Source organism: Hemicordylus capensis, chromosome 2 (genome assembly GCF_027244095.1).
Source record: "Hemicordylus capensis ecotype Gifberg chromosome 2, rHemCap1.1.pri, whole genome shotgun sequence".
NCBI lineage: Eukaryota > Metazoa > Chordata > Lepidosauria > Squamata > Cordylidae > Hemicordylus > Hemicordylus capensis.
The window spans coordinates 336674636-336694893 of NC_069658.1; positions in this window are offsets into that span (position 1 = coordinate 336674636).

Below are 20258 nucleotides of genomic sequence, written 5' to 3' on the forward strand. Positions count from 1 at the left end.
TTTCTGCCACAGCCTTTCAATTTCAATTTGTAGATCTTTCTATTTTGTGATTTTTTCTATTTCTTTTTCTTCTATTCTGCTATCCCCTGGTATTGCTGTGTCGATTATTTTCACTTGTTTTTCTTTCTTCTCGACTACAGTTATATCTGGTGTATTGTGTGGCAGATGTTTGTCTGTTTGTAGTCGGAAGTCCCATAATATTTTTACATCTTCATTTTCTACCACTTTTTCAATTTTATGGTCCCACCAACGTTTGGCTACAGGTAGCTTGTATTTTTTGCAGATGTTCCAGTGTATCATCCCTGCTACCTTGTCATGCCTTCTTTTGTAGTCAGTCTGTGCGATCTTTTTACAATCGATCTTTTTAAATCTTTTATTATTATTATTACTATTATTATTATTATTATTTTACATTTATATCTCGCTCTTCCTCCAAGGAGCCCAGAACTGTTTACTACATACTTGAGTTTCTCCTCACAACAACCCTGTGAAATAGGTTAGGCTGAGAGAGAAGTGAGAACTGAGAGAGACTAGGGAACAGTTTGTTAGTTAGCCTGTGTTAGACTTCTTATTTTACTTTGGTGTGCCTTGCATGACCTTACAACTGTTTTACTGTGCTTTATCTGTAACATAACAAGCTAAGAGAAACAGAGCTGGCACCATTCCAGCAGGGTGTTGCAAAAGTCTCTGTGAACTCTTAAAAGAGGCTTCTTCTATTTTCTTACATCTATGTTCTTTGCAATGGGGTAACCACAATTTTAAAAGTGTGCTGCCTCAATATCATCTGAGTGTGCTTTTTGAAGTATTCTTGTAGTTACTGAGTGTTTCTTTTACCTGTAACTAAAAGCTGAGAGAGCCTCAGATGGAAGTAGTCTGTAGTATTTTAAATAAAGTGTATTTTTTCCTCTGCCATTTTAACCAGTCTTTTTGAGAGGATTTTTGACTCAGGAAAGGGGGGCAGGAAAGGGGTTTTTGTCTCTGGTGCAACACATGTCTCAATTTGATTGCTCAGCAGCTCTACCAAGTTTTCTTATCACGTGTAGGCTTGCATGTGGAGGTTTTTGTGTACTTTTCCAATAGTAAAGAGAAGAGCGTTCCCTGGAATTATGCTCACACCAGGGGGGGATTAAACTGCTTAAAATGGGTATGGTGGCAGCAACTGAACTACTAAAGGAATGGTTTAATTTTAAAGGGACAGCCTTTGTGGGTGAAAGCAAGAGAGAGGATGATTCAGCATTTTTCTTCCCCTCATGTGAGCTTGCTTTGAGACAAAGACTGGGTTAATTCCGCTACAGCCCTCATCAACTGTATGTACAGCACCCTGACTAATTGTTTATTAGGCCTGTATAATGCTTTGGCCAAAGCTGAATACTCTGCACAGTCCCTCTAGCACCATGTGGAACCTACCATTTTCACCCTGCTGCCCAGTGCTGGGGGCTTCCTTTATGGGAATGGAGCCCTCCTGAGCCCTTGCACTATCTTGGAAGGCATGCACAGAGTGCATTCCCAATCAAGTTCTTAAGAGGGCTTTGTTTCTCTTAAAGGCCCTAAGAAAAGTGCACTACTGTGCGGAGGCCCACACAGTGAGAAATGGCTCTCACATTGAAGTGTTTTTGTGGTTATTTACCAATGTGGCCCCTGCTTGAAAAATAGTCAAGATCACTGATATATTCCATTTCATTTGTAGCACATGCTTAAAAAGTAAAAACTGACCAACATTGCACAGGTCTTCTGTAAGAGCTGAATGGTGAATATTGTCCCGAGTCTGAATGCAGAGTGAAAAGCTAACTTGAGAGATGTCTGCGATTCAGCTGTGCTAGTTAGCAAGACTTCTTATATCACACCTTTGAAAGCAAGGCTTTAGGCTTTCCCCCAATAGTTAAAAACCTGCATCTTTTCAAACCACCTGAGATTAAAATTCAGATATGCTCAAGGGTAGAGGAAGCAGAAAACCACATTTCATTCTTGATTGATTTTTTTCTAGTCGATAGAATTGCTCATTTAATTGTTTTTTAGTATTTGACCTTTCTATTCCATTTGGTTAATCTCCATGATTATTAAATCGCATTCATAATATCCACAAAGGGTAGCTGTTTGGGGCTGGAGCATGAATGCTGATTTCCCTAGGATACCCAGCTATCACAATCTGCTGCATGAATGAAAGTCAAGTCTGATGGGTGGGGGGTGGGGTGGACTCTTGTAACATATGGAAGGCTATGAAGGAAATCATCATGGCCTTTCCTATGGAAAGTTTCTTTCTATGGAGCTGGGGAGAGAACATATGGGTGTTCTCTCCCCAATGTACTCATGAACATGCCATACACATGGCAATTATTCAAGCTGAGCTGTGCTCAGTGGGTGCTTTTCTGGGGAGGAATGCAGGTCATGTTTCTGATCTCTGGGCCATCCTTTGTGCAGAAGAGCTGTAATCTGAAAAGTCATTTCATTAGCATAAGAATGTCACACTTTGTTTGTATGGAGCCAGAGCACTGTTGCAATGGGAGTTGCTGAAACTATTAACACAAGGATAATCAAAAACATTTTTTTCCTGGCAAGGTTTTAAACAAATCTATTAGGTTAAGCAAAGACTACCAATTATTTTCAAACAGTGTGATGGTTTTGCTAATGTATTTGCATGTAATGGGAGAAACAAAAGCAAAACTTGGATAGTGGGAAGCAATATTTCCTTTTTTTCTTAATATACAGTCTTACAGCTGACTCTTTTCACAGTGAACCATTCACTTTCCATAGTAATTTTAAAAAGTGTAGGGGAGCAGACAGCAGATTTTGCATTCTGCACCTAGAGAGTATGCAGCCTTGGTATCCAGCCTTGAGGAAGTGGACTAGAGCCCTTGAAGGGGATGTTCTCATATTCTCTAGTTTAAATTAACCATTGTTTATCTAAATTTGGGCCATTCAGAAGTGATCTTTTTCTGGTTTTCTAAACTAGATCCAGAGTGGCAGGAACATAGAGCTGTTATACTATAACTGGTTTTTCCCATTAGTGGAAGTCATTCCTTTTCCAGAGTGATAGCAGTTGTATAGTAATGAACAAGGAAGAATTCAGTTTTTTTAATGTTCACTGAATTGAAAGCCTTAGTGTAGTAGACATGTACATGTTTTAAATGACCACCAGTAATTTTGGACTGCTCTAAGTTTGGTTCCCAGTTCATCAATTTTCGATAGAAAAACCTAATACTATTTTCTATTAATCGAGTGCTCTTCAGCCAAGAAAGAATACTTTTCTAGAAAAACAAATGTAGCAGGAACATTTTTTTAAACATGCAAAGGTATTTATTTATTTATTTATTTGATTGATTGATTGATTTCTATACCGCCCTTCCAAAAATGGCTCAGGGCAGTTTACACAGAGAAATAATAAATAAATAAGCTGGATCCCTGTCCCCAAAGGGCTGACAATCTAAAAAGAAACATAAGATAGACACCAGCAACAGTCACTGGAGGTACTGTGCTGTGGGTGGACAGGGCCAATTACTCTTCCCCTACTCAATAAGGAGAATCACCACATTAAAAAGTGCCTCTTTGCCAAGTTAGCAGGTGATTTTATACTTTTCCAGTTATGTTTTCAAAGTGAGCCCATTTAGTAATTGTCTGCAGTTCTAAGATAGCACTTTTTAAAGTTCAGAGGCCACCCTCTTTTCAGCATCATTCCCCTCTGTTACCTGCCAACTGAATAAAGAGGCACCTTTTAAACTTGTCATTCTCTTATTGAGGGGAGAGCAATTGTTCCTATCCAAATCCTAGAGATGTGCAATTCAATTCAAGTAGAATTGATTAGAGCTCGAATTGGGGTGATTTGAGTGATTCGAACTGGAATAGAATCATCTTTAGAATAAACATCCTGATTCAAGTTCAGATCAAATCGACCCTGATTCAAGCTTGAAACAATTTGAGTGATTTGAGTGCCATTTTGTCTCCATATTTTCCCCTTGCTGATTGGTTTTTTTGGCACTGCCTTCCAATTGGCTTGAGATCTCCTTGGTTGGCTTGTTATCATTTAAATCATGGGCAACCGTGCCCCCATTGGCTAGTGGCAGGGAGCAGGGAAGCAAAAGGAGGGATTTTCAAAATGTATTTGATGGACTGCTCGGAGACAGAGAGCCATTTTGTGCCTCAAGAGGAGAAGGATCACAGAGAGATTGCAGCAGTGCAGCACAGGTGGTGGCCTGTGGCTGGTTTATCTGGTGTTTGGGGTTTGTGTTTGTGTTTTGTTTTTTGGCCTGTGGCTTATCTATTCTTTCTTTCTTTCTTTAACCCAACTGCTTATTTTATTTCATTCATATATATATATATATATAAGCAGCAGCCCCAGTGACTAACTGAGTGCTACTGCTTGGATTGTTTTTCCTATTTTGATTTCGATTTAGGAGCAGCACCCAGTCGCTTTAATAACTGGGGAGCTGTGCTGATGTTTTAATTTCTATTTTTTAAAAAATTCTACCAGCATCAGCACCAGTGGATTTAATTGGGTGTTGCTGCTTTGAATTATTTCTTATTTGGATTTCCCTCCCCTTCTTGTTTGTAGCCAGCCCCCAGTGACTTTAATAACTGGGTTGCTATGCTGATCCCCCCCCCCTTTTGTAGCCCTAAGCTGCACCCTTGGTGCTGCTGCTGCTGTGTGCCTGTCTGGATTCATTTATTGTTTTTGTAGGCTGGTATTGCCAGGTTCTTTCTGTCCCTCTCCCGCCGAGTGTTTTTATTTTTTTATTTGGGGGGTGGATGGGTGTCTGACTGTTGCCCACCTGCCCTTCCCCCAGCTATTGAGTCCTGGTGTGTGTTTGGCCCAAGCATGCCTCCAAGAGCAACACCTGGCAGACTCCAGCTGAAGATGCCAGAAGCCCACAGCAGAAGATGCTGGAAGATGAGACACCTACTCCCTACCCTGCGTTGCCCAGGTTAAAGAACTTTAAATAGGGCCTAGTTTGGGGAAGAGAGGGATTAGGTACTAGTAGGACCTCCTAATAAAAACTACTTCTTTATTTGAGGGGGATTTAATTTTTCTAGATTCTGTGTGTGCAGTGTTATAGATAACACTGTGTGTGGCACACACTGCATAAATAGACCACCCTGATCTCACATCCCTTTAAAGGTGCTTCCTCCCCCCACCCATCAGAGTTAGGGCTTCAATTTTAAAAAAACCCAAGGGAGGGTGCAAGGCGGGATGGTGCAAGGTGGGAGGGTGCGAGGCAGAACCAGGAGCAGATTGCCAGGCAGAGGGAGGGGTGATGCTGTTGTTCATCGTGGGTGACAGCAAGAGGGGCCTACTCCCTAACTCATCCCCACTACTGTGCTGCCATGGAGGCTCACCTTTCCAGTGGAGTCTGGTCCCATAGCTCAGTCATAGAATTAAGTGGGGGGTCCTCCTGTCAGAGAAGAAGCCCGTCCTGTGGCAGCAGAGGAAGAGGTGTTGTTGGCTGCTAGCCCAGCCAGATCACTCTCTCCATCCTCCCCAGTCCCTGTTTGCAGCCCCAGTAGTACCACCACCACTAAAACAGACCTGGACTGCTAGCAGCCTGGTGTGGGTCCACTTTGAGTTCACTTTGTGTTGAGGACACAAGTCAGCAGGGGTAAAGACCCTAAGCATCTTACGATAACAGCTTACATGCAGCCAACATTAGGAAACTAGAATTGTGCTTTAAACTCTGATCGCTAAACATTGTATGCAGTATTGTCCAGATGCTCCAGTTATGTTTCTACTTTCTTACAATAAAGCTTACATTTCTTCAATAGCTTTGGGTCTGGTTCTCTCTCTCTCTCTGACATCAGTCCATCCATGAGCCGCATTAAGAATTAGAATTGTGGAGGCTACAGCGTTGGTCTCCCTTTCACTCTAGTGCCTGTTGTTTGAGCATGCACAGAGTGCAGGTGGACCACGGGTGGTAGCAAACACTGCAGCACGTGCTGGCAGCAATAGGACTGGTGTTTCCTGGACTAGTGGCAAAGTACCTGCTCCTGCTCCCAAGCAGGGGAAGTTGCCTGCACAGAGTGCACAAGTGGTCTGGTCACCCAGAGCCTCGTCTCAACACCTGAGCCATTGCTGAGATGATTGCTCTGGACAACCAGCCATTCCAGGTGGTGGAGAGTACTGGCTCCTGCTGGCTGCTTTGACTACTTGACCCCAGCTACAACATCCCCTCATACACCATCAGGTGGTTGGTGCCCTCCCTGTACTGGGTGTGCAGGGAGACCGTGTTGGGGCTGCTGCATGCAGCAGAGCTTGACTCCAGTGTGCACTTCACTGACACCTGTGTGCACTTCACTGTAGTTCTGTGGAGCAGCCCCAATAGGAGGCATATGGCTTTCCTTTACCTCACGGCACATTGGTGGGGGCAAGAGAGTGAGGGAACATCTGCTGCTAGTGGCATGGCCAGGCCCTCCCATGCAGCAAAACACAGGTAGACTGTGCTGCATGTGGAGATGCTGGACACTGACCACACAGCGGCTATGAATAATCAGGTGGAGGGGTGGCTGTCCAGGCAGCCAAACCTTCACTGAGGGTTTGTGGTCATCAGCAATGGCACCAACATAACTAGGGCAGCCGAGCAGGGTCATTTCGTGTCCATCCATTGTGTGGCACACACTCTGAACCTGGTAGAGCAGGATGCGCTTGTCCTTTCTTATGCTGTGGCCAGGCAAGACATCCCTGCTGCAGGCACTGGGCACCAATCTGCTGGTGCCATGGCTGCTCTTATGGAGCAAGATAGCAGCTTTATTCCACCAGAGCAAAAAGGGTAGGAGGATGCTCAAGGAGAGGCAGCTTGAGCTCAGCCTACCTGAACACCTGATCCCTCAGTTTGTTCTGACCCAGTGGACCTCCTCATTTCTCTTGCTCTGGTCCCTATAGAAGCAAAAGCCAGCCTGGCAAGGAGGTATGGTTTGGAAGTACGCAACCTGTCCAACCAGGAATGGGTGATCCTTTCTGAGGCTGCCTTGACACTCGAGCCATTCTTTGTTGCCACAAACAGCTTGTGAACCCAAACAGTAATGCTGAACCAGGCTTTCCCCACCACGTTTTTCCCTGAGAAGACAATGGGTGAGCTCTAGACCATGCTGACCACTGGGTAAGCAATTGTCTTGGCAGATCAGATGAGGAGTAGAGTGGTGGATTGGTTCAGGATACCCTTGGGTGCATCAGCAGTGCATGTTTTGTCCTGCCTATGTGTGAAAAAACAAAGCTATCCAGCTTCCATGATATTAACTTGAGAATGTACCCACCATTTTCAAGGAGAACATCAGGAACTGCTTTGAAGTTCTGAACCTCATTGATAGGGAACCAGAGGAACTGTGGAATGAAATCAAAGAAGTTGTTAAGGACAAATGTCAAAAGAGACTGCCTAAGACCAAGAAACAGAAGAAAGCAAAATTGATGTCAGAACAGATGGTAGAAATTGCCAAGAAGAGGAGAGAAGCCAAAGTCAAGAAAGATAAAGACCTCAGAAAGGAACCTAATAGGGAATTTCAGAAAGCTGTTAGACAAGGAGCAGTACTACAATGGCATCTGTAAAGACCTTGAGGATGGAAATAGACACGGAAAACAAGGAAAGTTTTCCAAAAGATCTCTGAACTCTGAGGGAGGTTCCAACCTCGAATTGGTATGTTAAGGGATGCCAAAGGACAGATAGTAACTGATTCAGAGAAAATCAAACAGAGATGGAAGGAGTATACTGAAAATCTGTACAACAGGGATGTCAACATCCAAGATACTCTAGAACAGGAATTCTCAACGTTGGGTCCTCAGATGTTATTGGACGTCAACTCCCATAATCCCCAGCCAAAGGCCACTGGGCCTGGGAATTATGGGAGTTGAAGTCCAATAACATCTGGGGACCCAACGCTGAGAATCCCTGCTCTAGAAGATAGTCCCTACTTGCAAGAATCTCTTGTACAGGAAGATGACATTAGATCAGCACTCCAGTCATTACCAAGTTGGAAGGCTACAAGAATTGATGGAATAGCTACAGAAATATGACAGGCAACAGAAGAAGAATCAGTCAAGGCTATAACCAAACTATGCCAGCAAATTTGGAAAACGTCCGAGTGGCCAACAGATTGGAAGAGGTCAGTCTACATACCCATACCAAAGAAAGAGTCTTGACAGATTACACAAACCATTGCACAATATCCTTAATTTCACATGCTAGCAAAATAATACTCAGGATCATTCAATGTAAATTAGAGCCCTATGTGGAAAGGGAAATGCCGGATGTTCAAGCAGTTTCAGAAAAGGCCGAGGAACAAGTGACATCATTGCTGAGGCACCCTGGATAATAGAGAAAGCCAAAGAATACCAGAAAGAAGTCAATATGTGCTTTATTGACTACAGGAAAGCCTTCAATTGTGTTGACCATGTCAAGTTGTGAAATATCCTTAGGAAAATGGGCATCCCAGAACATCTCATTGTTCTCATGAGAAACCTATACACAGGACAGGAAGCCACAGTCCAGACAGAACATGGTGAAACAGACTGGTTCCAGATTGGCAAAGGAGTAAGACAAAGCTGTATACTTTCTACTTATTTATTCAATGTATATGCTGAACATATACTGAGAGAAGCTGGAATTGAAGAAGATGAGCGCGGTTTTAAAGTTGGAGGAATAAACATCAATAACCTGTGCTATGCTGATGACACCACTCTGACAGCTGAGAATGCAGATGATCTGCAAGCTCTAGTAATGAAAGTCAAGGAGCACAGTGAAAAAATGGGACTACAATTAAAAGTCAAGAAGACTAAGCTAATGACAACGGGTACAGCAACCAGCCTCAGAATTAATAATGAAGACACTGAAGTGGTGGATAGCTTCTGCCTTTTAGGATCGACCGTCAACAGTAAAGGATCCAGCAGTCAAGAAATAGGCTGCAGACTAGCACTACTTGGTAGGGTAGCAATGAAGGCCATGGAAAGGATATTTAGATGCCATGACGTGTCTATGCCTACAAAGATTAGAATTGTTAGGACAATGGTTTTTCCTCTGACACTCTATGGATGTGAAAGCTGGACTTGGAAGAAGTAAGATATAACAAGCATTGACGCTTTTGAACGTTGGTGCTGGAGAAGACTTTTGGGGATACCATGGACAGCCAGGAAAACAAATGAATGGATCATCGAACAAATCAATCCAGAACTTTCGCTCGAGGCACAAATGACCAGGCTCAAACTATCATACTTTGGACACATCGTGTGAAGACCCAGCTCCCTTGAGAATTCCATAGCGTTGGCAAAAGTTGAAGGAAAGAGAAGAATCCGCAGCAAGGTGGATGGACTCGATTATGACAGCAATGAATGCACCACTAAGAGACCTTAAAGGCCAAGTTGAAGACAGATCATCCTGGTTCTATGTGGTTGCTAAGAGTCGACACTGAATTGACGGCACTCAATCAATCAATCAATCAATCAAAGTGACATAAGGATGAAGGGCAAAACCATAACCCCCAATGAGCTGCCCAGGTGGAGGGACCCCCTGGTTGCAGAGCTTAGGCAAGCTGAGGAGAGGAGGCTGGGATGCAACCAGGAAAAAGGTGCTGGAGCACCTACTGCAAGTGCTCAGTCCACCCCTGGCAGCAGCATCCCTGCTGCTTCCCAGTCCAGCAGCATGGTGTCCCCAGCAGAGCCAAGTGAGCTTGCAGTTTCACATCCATGCTTCTTCCATTGGTTCATGGAGGGCTTCCTTGGAGCCTTGTTAGGAATATGGGAGGTGCCCATCATGTCCTGCATCATGTCCTGCAGCAGTGCTGAGCAGAGTGTGCTGCAGGAGCCGGCAACAGACCAGGAATCGGAACTGATTCAGTTTTGGGCAACGTGTCACCAAGTGTGGCTGGACTTGGTGGCAATTGTCAGATGGTTCCTCTCATGCCCAGCAACCTGTGTCCAGAGTGAGAGGTTGTTCTCCATGCCTGGGGGGATATGTGATACCTCATTGCGCACACATGGATAATGACATGGTGGATCAGCTGGCCTTCCAGAAGGCCAACCTCCCCCTGCTGTGCTATCCCAAGCTGGAAATAGAGGGTGAGTGACTCATGGTCGCCCAACCCACTACAATACTACTGGCAGTTCACCCCACCCTAGCCAACCCCAAACCCAGATGTGTCACAGTCTGCCCTTCAGTGCAGTCGGCACATGCACACACACAAACACACACCACCACCACGGTCAGTGGTGAGATGATGGACTGGTGCCCTGACCCATGTGTGAGGCTGTCAGTTGGGGTCCAGCACCAATCTGAGCCCAGGGTGTTATCCAGATACAGGTAGGCAGATACAGGTAGGCAAGCAGGCAGGTTAATTTTTTTATTTTAAAAATTGTATGCTTGCCTATTTTTATTTTTATTTTTATTTTTGTGGGCTGGTTGGGTAGTAGGTAGCACCCATCATGCCCTACCGCCCAAACCCAATTTGGTGTCCCTAAGGCCTACCCATGGGGGACAATGGTGTGATTTGAGTTCCCCATTGTTCCCTATGTCACCCGAATCACTCAAATCATTTGAATCTATTCTAGTTGATTCATTGAAACAGCCGGCAATGGCCACTGATTCCATGAATCATTTTGAGTATTTTGTGATTTGATTCAAGTTCGAATTGCATCCCACAAAATTTTTTGTGCACATCTCCACTGAACCCAGCACAGCATCCTTTCAGTGGTTGATATTGGTGTCTGCCTTTATGTATTCCTGAGTTGTTTCTGTTGTGTTTTGTAACTTGTTTTCTTTTGTACACTTCTGCAAAAATAAGAAATAAAAGTTTATTTTAAGAACTTTTTGAACAGTGACTATGGCAAGCAATTACACTTCCACCTTTCCCTTCCTCGTTCTCACCACTTCCTTGATTGTTCCCAGAGCAATTTTGAAAATCCTATTACATCATTTCTTTTTAGTGCATGAAAGACACATATGCACTCACACAGCCCTTTAACATTCAGTTTAGTGCTTCCCTCAGGAGTGCTTTTTCTCCTTCGGAAGGCCAGGTTCAACCCCTCCTCTTGTACAATGATTAAACTCCGGATGCTGGATCAGAGCGAGTGCTAGGGGGACAGCTAAAGGTATCCTTGTTGCGTGTAGAACATTTGGGCATTAAAAAAAAATGTTAGTAAGGCTTTTGGGGATGGGCACATAGACATAACCATGTGTGCCCATCTCCAAAGCCTTTCTAACATTTATTTTATCCCCAAATATTTTACAGGCAACAAGGAAGCTTTTATTATCTTTATTATCATGTGAATACAGACACTGTATGGAACAAAATGAAATAAAGTGACAGGCTGACAGCCCTGTTATGCACTCATGTTTTATGTTTAAGCTCAATTTGAAAAGGGGGGCGGGGGAAGACATCACTAGCTCAAAGAATAACATTGACTCCATAGGCACATTGTGAATTTGGAGACATATTTACAAGAATTCACTTTTGACCCTGAAATGAGAGTCAAAGAACCAACAACAGATAAGGAACTTGGAAGCTTTCAATGTTTTCCTGTTTCTCTGATGTGTCACATAATAGAGGCATTATTATGCTTTTCATATATATTTAAAGTGTCAGCTCTACTGAAAATAATTCTTACATTGCTCGATTGGAGACTCGTTTTGTGGTCACAGGTCTCTTTAACTTGACAAAGGAAAGGGACAATAAAAACAATGTTTATGAAAGCAACATGGTATGTAGTTCCTAATGTCTGAAATCCATCAACAAGGATCTGTGCAGTGGAGGATGAAATTTGAAGATTGAGAGGAGAGATGGTAAATATTTTTGGATGACGAGGAAGCCACCACCTTCTACTCTAAATAGACTGAAGTTGGCAGAAACTAGGTGGTTTATAGTACAAGTTAAGAAACTTGATAAGTCTCGCTCTGAAAGAGCCCAAACACTTTCTCATTCTTCCTTCAGGAGACCAAAAGTTTCTATTTCTGATTCTAGGCTTAATTTGGATGACAAGGAACCTCCACCTTCTACTCTAAATAGACTGAAGTTGGCAGAAACTAGGTGGTTTATAGTACAAAGTTAAGAAACTTGATAAGTCTCACTCTGAAAGAGCCCAAACACTTTCTCATTCTTCCTTCAGGAGACCAAAAGTTTCTATTTCTGATTCTAGGCTTAATTTAGAAGAGTTTTATTCCTCAACACAAGGAGGTCATCAACACAATCAAAAACTAACCTCCCAACTTTGGCATTATCTGCCCACTGGCCCCACCACCCTTATTTCATGGTATCTATTTTCTAGCCTCCAGTGAAACTTGACACAATCAGAGGAAAGATTTGTCTGTTTCATATTTGCCCAAGTACTTGCATGTGGGGATGGGGATTTAATGGTGTGGCTTGTGCTTTTAGTTGAAACCTGGGTGCGATTCTTTTATGATGTTTCTGAGTTTGGCTGGAGATGGGGAAACAGGGGCCATACCCACTGATTATAGGGCAGCAATTCCAGTGGTGATGGAGAACATAAGAAGTAACATTGGCAGGTCAGCGGGTCATTACAGGGGAAGGGGGAACAGAAATCTAATAGCTGTTCCCCCTTCCGGCTGCCCTGTCAGCTTTTTTACGTTGGGGAGCAGTGCCAACCACCTTCGGAAGCTCTCTATTAGGGTTGCACGTTTTGTATTTTTTCTGTTTTGATGTGTACCAAATCCGAATCAACCCCATTTTGTATTTTGTCCAAAATTAAGCCTTCCAAATCACCCCAGTTTTGTGTTGTATCCAAATTAATCAAAATCTGAATTAATTCAGATTTTAAAATGGGTCACATGGTCAAAAGAGTGGGTGGGGGTTATAGTGTCCAATGAGTGGAAGCTACCGCAAAAATTTCAAAGGAATTGGGCAAACTGCTGATTTTTGGTGAATTGTTGAAGTTTGCGCATCTTTCAGATTTTCCCCATAGGGTATGATGGAGGTTTCAGGAAAAGTATAGCTTCACGTGGGGTGGGGGAGGGGTTGCCCAGAGTGGAGTGTGGTTGGTGGTAGTGCTCAGTTGGTTCAAGGAAGCTACCACAATTTTTTTCAGAGGAATTTCGCAAAGGGCTGATTTTTAAAGAATTAATGAAGTTACGTGTCTTTCCGATTTTCCTCGTATAATGGAGGTTCATGCAGTCCCATAACTCCACTTGAGGGGCACTGGGGTGGCCCAGAGCAAGTGGAGGTGTAGTGCACATAGGGTACCACCCACCCACATGGGTTGCCAACCCATGAAGTACAGGGTTTTGTTGTTCTAGAGGTGTTCTGAGAGTAGATTCTCTAGTAGCATATGAGAGTGGATTCATGGTTTGTCATTAAAAAATCTCGTTTGCTACCAGAGAATCTAAACTCAACACCTCAGAAACAACAAAGCCCAGTACCCCAATGGGTTAGCAATCGAAGGGGGTGGTTGGCACCCTCTATGTGCTACACCTCCACTTGCTTTGGGCCATCCCAGTGCCCCCCAGGTGGAGTTATGGGGCTGCTGAAACCTCCATTATTCCCTGGGGGGGGGATCTTAGACACATAAACCTCAAAAATTCCTAAGAAATCAGCCCTTTGCCCTATTTGGAATCCGGGTGCACCACCCTTGGGGCACTGCCACACAACCCATTGTTTTGCCCCTGAAGCCCCACATAAACAAGTTGAAAGAGTGAAGAGAATGATGAACAACAACAACATTTAATTTTTTGGCACAGTTATTTGAGAATTTTGCAGCAGGTGGGAGCCTGTCCCTGTGGCACTAGCACAGCAGCACAACCTATTTGTGGATTCAAGCCATATTTCAATAAAAACACTCCTTCCCCATGGAACAGTGACCACAGGTCATTTGAGATAGCAAGATAGACCAATGAACTGCCTTGGTACTATGGAACAGCTTCAAATGTTCATTTTACTGAAGTGGAGTGAGCCATAGCCCAAACAAATCAGCCTACTGTTCAGAATTGTTGAGATTTACCAGCACTGCATTTAAGAAAGTGCAAAACTATGGATCATGATTACAAGAAAGAGAGAAGCACCTAAGATTCCTGGGGATGTCAATAGATTGACAGGGGTATGCCCCACCCCCCTCCTTTTGTCTCCTGTAGTCTCATGTGGATGACATGTCCCTGCAATGGCAAAAGTTGTGAACCACTGGCTTAGACATCATGTCCCACCAAATTACATTGTGGCCTAAATTACATTAGACGGCTCAACCTGGGCAACAATACTTAGACACCACCATAACTCATAAAAATCAGAAGAAAAACAAAATGGCTCTTCCAAAGACCCCTGAACAAGTCAAGAGATTCTTTCTAAACCTTTGGAAAGAAAAACCTGTGTAATTTCAGAACTTTCCTAACCAGCTTCTCGAAAAGCTTCTCCACACAATTTATACCATTGCTTTTAGCAAGAGCTTTGGAATTGCATTGAGCTCCCAAAGATATTTGAGTATTTCTGTCTCAAAATGCTGTCTTCCAAATCCCTTTGCAAGGTAAGTTTGCATTTCAATCACACTGAATACAACACATCTTAACTAAACCATTAATGCTCAACAGCTTTTTGCATATCTTATCTTCTGCTAATCACTCAGTGCCTCAGCTGGAGTGCAGAGAGTCAGATAAGTCAGTTTCAATTGCAATGCTTTTCCGAAGAACAAAGCATTCTGTCCGAAACACAGTCATTTCGATTTGGAAACAAAAATCTGTTTTTTAATTCTTGATTTTGTTTTGGTTACAAAATCTCCATAATTGCCATTTTCGGGCACAAAACATTTTGCATCCAAATCAAAATGCACAATCCTACTCACTATGCTCCTTTGTAATGGCAGGTCTGTCCAGAACAAATCAGAAACCATTCATGATTTGATTCTGGATTCAGGAGCCAAACTAGTTTGTATTACGGAGACCTGGTTGGCCGGTTTGGTCCCAGCTTCTTCCTCCAGGGTACTCTGTTGAGGAATGGGTGAGGGACCACAGATTGGAAGGTGGAGTGGCTGTGGTCTATGAGAATAACATCTTCCTTACCAAGATCCCTGTTGAGGTGCCGGACCATATTGAATGTGTGTACCTAAGTTTGGGGACCAGGCATAGATTGGGACTTTTGTTGATGTACCGATCACCCCACTGCTCAACAGAGTCCTTAAATAAGCTGACAGACTTGTTCTCAGGCTTGGTTTTGGAGTCCCCCGGGATTGTGTTGCTGGGGTACTTCAATGTTCATTTTGGGACCAATTTGTCCAGGGCAGGGCAGGAGTTCATAGCCACCATGATGACTATGGGCCTATCCCAAGTGGTCTCAGGACCAACACATTGCTGGTCACACATTTGATTTGGTCTTTCACTCTGATCAGGGTGGTGTTCCGTGGGTGAGGACTCTCAAGATTTCCCCATTGTCATGCACAGACCACTATCTGGTTAAGGTTCACAACCATGTCCCACTTTCGCAGGGCTGAAGGGCCTATTAGGATAGTCCACCCGAGAAGGTTATTGGATCCAATAGGATTCCAAGAAGCCTTGGAGGGATTTAGTGTTGGCTCTGCGGCGAACCTGTTGATGCTCTGCTGGAGAACTGGAACAGCAAACTCACTGGGGAAGTAGACATGATTGCTCCTGAGCATCCTCTCCGACCCAATTCAAAATTGGTCCCTTGGTATGTGGAAGAACTACAGGGGCTGAAGCAGCAAGGTAGACAACTGGAGCGCAAGTGGAGAAAGACTCGACTCGAATCTGACAGAATGCAATATAGAGTGTTGCATGTTGGCAATACGTGTGGCAAAGAAGATATTCTTTTCTGCCTGTATTGCATCCGCAAGTTCACATCCGGCGGAGTTGTTCAGGGTTGTGAGAGGGCTAGTACATGCCCCTCCTCCTTTGAATCAGAATCTGGAACCATCGATTACCCGCTGTGACATGTTTAATGAATTCTTTGCGGGGGAAATCTCTTGTATTCAGGCCAACTTAGACTCAGTTTCCACAATTACTTCAGTGTCTGATGTGGAGGTGTCCAGTGACTCCTCTTCTGTGGTTAGGTTGGATCAGTTCCAGTTTGTTACTCCTGAGGATGTGGACAAGCTGCTTGGAGCAGTGTGGCCTATTACTTGTTCTCTTGACCCTTGCCTGACATGGCTTATAATATCTAACAGGGGGGTTGTTGTAGGAGGCCTGGTAGAGATAATAAATGCTTTTCTGAGGGAGGGAAGGATGCCTCCTTGTCTTAAGGAGGCAATTATTAAACCACTTCTAAAGAAGCCTGCCTTGGATCACTCAGAATTAGGTAGCTACAGGCCTGTCTCCAACCTTCCATGGCTGGGCAAGGTACTTGAGAGGGTTGTGGCTTCCTAGCTCCAGACAGTCTTGGAGGAAACCGATTATCTAGACGCGTCCCAGACTGGCTTTTGGGTGGGCTATGGGGTGGTGACTGCCTTGGTTGGTCTAATGGATGGGAGAAAAGCAGGGAGAAAGTTCCACTGGCCTACTGTCAGTCACCCCTTCAAGCCCAACAAACATGCTTAAGGGCCTAGGTACAGGTCCCTCAAATATATGGTACAGATAGGAAGTGTGCTACTGTATCTGTGTTCAACGTAACATGTGAATAACTGTACCTGTTTACAAATCTGTACCTATGTACACTGTACACTTGATGTATGAGTGTTGTACATAACATTTGAATAGGGCTTTTATTAGGGCCCTATTTTATTTTATAAAATAATAATATAATATATACTTAATGATTAAATAAAATAATATTCATAATAAATTATTTTATTTGAATTCTTCAAATCTGATCATACTCATCCAAGCCGGAGTGTTTGAAAAAACTAACTTTCCTCCTTCTACTTACTTCTTATGGAGAACATCTTCATTTGAAGCAGGGATCTGATATTTTCTATTAAAACCACTTTTTGAAGATCCACTTTATGAAGATTTTTCTCTCAGTCTCCAAGTACCATACAGGATTCTCACTTTTTTACTCTTGAATGCTTCATGTTCAGGGTTGGGTAGATGATGCTCCCTCATTTTTTCTGTGTACAACAGCTTGTTCAGATGACAATCAACACCAGCTACACATTAACTCATGCTGTTACCAGTTTTTTAAACCATGGACATGCTTTTCTGAAAATTTGCACAGGCACCAAAATAAGATGGGTGCATTATATATGGACCCATATATTGTCATTGCTTACAGTGATGCCCCTGGCCATAAAGCCTAAGTTGACTAGGCAATAAGCTGTCACAAATGTGGAATTGCCACTAAGAGAGAAAGAAGACAGGAGGAAAGAAGAAGAAAAAAGAAAAGCAAATCTGGCAGAAGCTGGTTCTTATTAGGAAATCGGGGCCAGTCTGAAAAGACTTCAATCTGTTCCACTGAAGGAAAAAACCAAACCATGACCAGCTTTAATCAAAATGCTGATGAAAAGAGAAGGATAACCTTGGGGCAAGATGCTCTTTTCACTTAGTCCTTGGAGCATAAAGTGTGAAACCAATTTAAAAACAGACAGATTTTTTTTTTTTAACGGAATGTTTGACGACATCACAAGAAGGCTTTTATCCAACACGGTAAGCTACCTAAGCCCCAGTTCTACAAATCTCTGTATGAGCAACATCCCTGCAACCATGCAGCCTTGAGGGTGCATTGAGGGTCATGGATTGATTATTCCCACCACCACTCCCCACCCCAGCTTGAAACTGGCAGCCCCAATTTACAGACAGCTCCTGTAAAATTCCTGTAAAAGCAAATATTGGCTGGCATGATGAGCAGTGGAATGGCACCACTGCGTGTTGGAGATGGACTTCCAGTGCATTGACCTTTTGCACCAACTATCCTAATGACCACTAGGGGCACTGAGAGTAGAGATAGTGAGTAAGGGTCTCACTGACTGTTCTACCTGTCTCTACTCTATGACCTCTGATCTGATTCTTCCACACTTCCTGTGCTGAGTCACAATCCTTCCTTTCCTCCTAGGGAGCAGATGGAAACATCTCTCTCTCTCTCTCTCTCCTTACCTATCCATTATTGAGTCCTTTAAATTAGGTTTAGGTCTTTCCTATCCAAGTGTATTTAACCAATAAATATTTAGTATTTAGTTCTACAAGGACCTCCATGTGTTTTCTCTAAATAGCTGCACCAACGAAACCATCCTCTGCTACCTACTCTGTAACTGTCTGGAGTGTGTGCTCATTCCTTAGTGCTCTGCTGTTTTACCTATTGGGAGTAAAAATTAACAACCTCTAACACTGTGCACCACATCACAACTGTTGTGGACTCAAAAGTTACCCCCAATGTTGCAGGAAACGAGTGGTTGGGCAACCAGCGCTACTGCAGTTATGCCTATTCATGGCAGTAGGAGTAACTGGGGTAGCACTAATTGTGCAACCAACTCATTTGCTGCAGCGCGAGGGCTGCCTTACAAGTTCACCACAGTTGTGATGTGGTATACAGCGGTGCCATCCCACTGCACATCATCTCAGCCAGTGTCATTTGCTGTGGCTGGTGTACAGGGAGAAAGCCCTCATGTCTTTGGGTCCATAATAGGTGAGAGGGGGCACACATCTGTGTTGGGCCTCATGAAGAGGAGCCCTGATGAACTGTCAAAGTATGTGAGTCAGACTACATATGAACACAGAATTCTTAGCTGTGTAATCTGTGGACAGTGCATCTAAGGAGATGTCCTATACTATAAGATAAGTGTCCATATAGACTGACACTCTGACTGGCAGCTGCTGTCCAAGATCTTGAGTAGAAGTCTTTCCCAGCCCTACTGCCTTGAATGAGAGATACCAGGGATTAAATCAGGAACTTTCTGCATGTAAAACATGTGCTCTGGTATAAGTTATAATTATTATTTTATTATTGTTATTGCATTTTATATCCCGCTCTTCCTCCAAGGAGCCCAGAGCAGTGTATTACAAACTTAAGTTTCTCCTCACAACAACCCTGTGAAGTAGGTTAGGCTGAGAGAGAAGAGACTGGCCCAGAGTCACCCAGCAAGTATCATGGCTGAGTGGGGATTTGAACTCGGGTCTCCCTGGTCCTAGTCGAGCACTCTAACCACTATACCATGCTGTTTATTATAGTCCTTAATTTGTCATACCTGCAGCCCCTATGAATATAGTTTCCTGGTTCCACATGAACTGTAAAGACTTCCAAAGCTGCTAAACATTCTAATGCTAATTTCTCTTTATTATACCTAGTAAAGTAGAGGTGATACGGTACCTACAATGCAGAAAATAACTGGCAGTGGGGAGGGGATCTTCACAGTTTGTGAGTCTATGTATGCTAGGAGTTCTTCACAGCTGATTATAAACAAGAATGTGCCCCCATGCTAGCATTCTCTCTTCACACTTCATTATATACAACAATGTGCCCCCACTGTGCAATGTGCAAGAAGAAAGGCACGGGCTAGCTTCCCTGTTGACTCTGCAGCATTTACAATTCAGGTAGAATCAGGCTGAGCAAACAGGATGTCCTCTATGCTGTGCACGTGCAGCTAGGCAAAAGAATGGTAGACAGCATATGCTTTATGGAGCAAATATTTAATGTTTTTGCTTGAAAGGTAAAGGAGAAGGGCGCATACTGCTTACCCTTTTGAAAAGCTGAAAGGTCTTGAACCTTAGATGCTCACCTGAAGTCAGCATTGTACTTGGAAACTTCCCTTTTGTTTATTTTGTAGAATCTCTGGTGACCCCTTTCCATCCACAATACAATAAAAACAAGCTCAGCAACCAAGTAAGGAATTCTGAACCATCATCTTACCTCTAAGGAGTTTGCCAGCAGAATATATAGAGAGGAGGAGGAGGAGGAGGAGGAGTAGTTAAGGCAAAGGCAGTATATATCTTTAAAGGCAATGGAGCTTAGCATGCTTGTTTAAGTGGTCCACCACATACTGTAATGCTATGTGTTAGGTGGAGAAGATGGAAGCCTTGGGTTTCAAACAGCTATCTTGTGGCAAATTGCGAGACACAAGGAAACAACAGCCATCACTCTCTTCCATACAGTGAGACCTAAGTAAAATGCCTATACTATGCTAGAGGTTTAAAAGGAGGCAACCAGAGAGGAATGTTGCAAATTTAATTTAAAAAACTAAATTTGCAAGTAGTTTTTTCAATTTGCATTTTAAATCCCCAAATAATAAATTGTTTTAAATGAATTTGCTCTACCGTAGTGACAAAATGATCCTAATATTACCTTGAAAATGCATTTTACAAATTTGGGGTTGGGGTCAAATTGACCCCAATTAAGCAGGGTTTAAAAAATGAACTGAGCCCTTTCTCACAATCAGTGAGAAAGGGCTCTGAGCTGCATGGGAGGAAGCCTTAAAA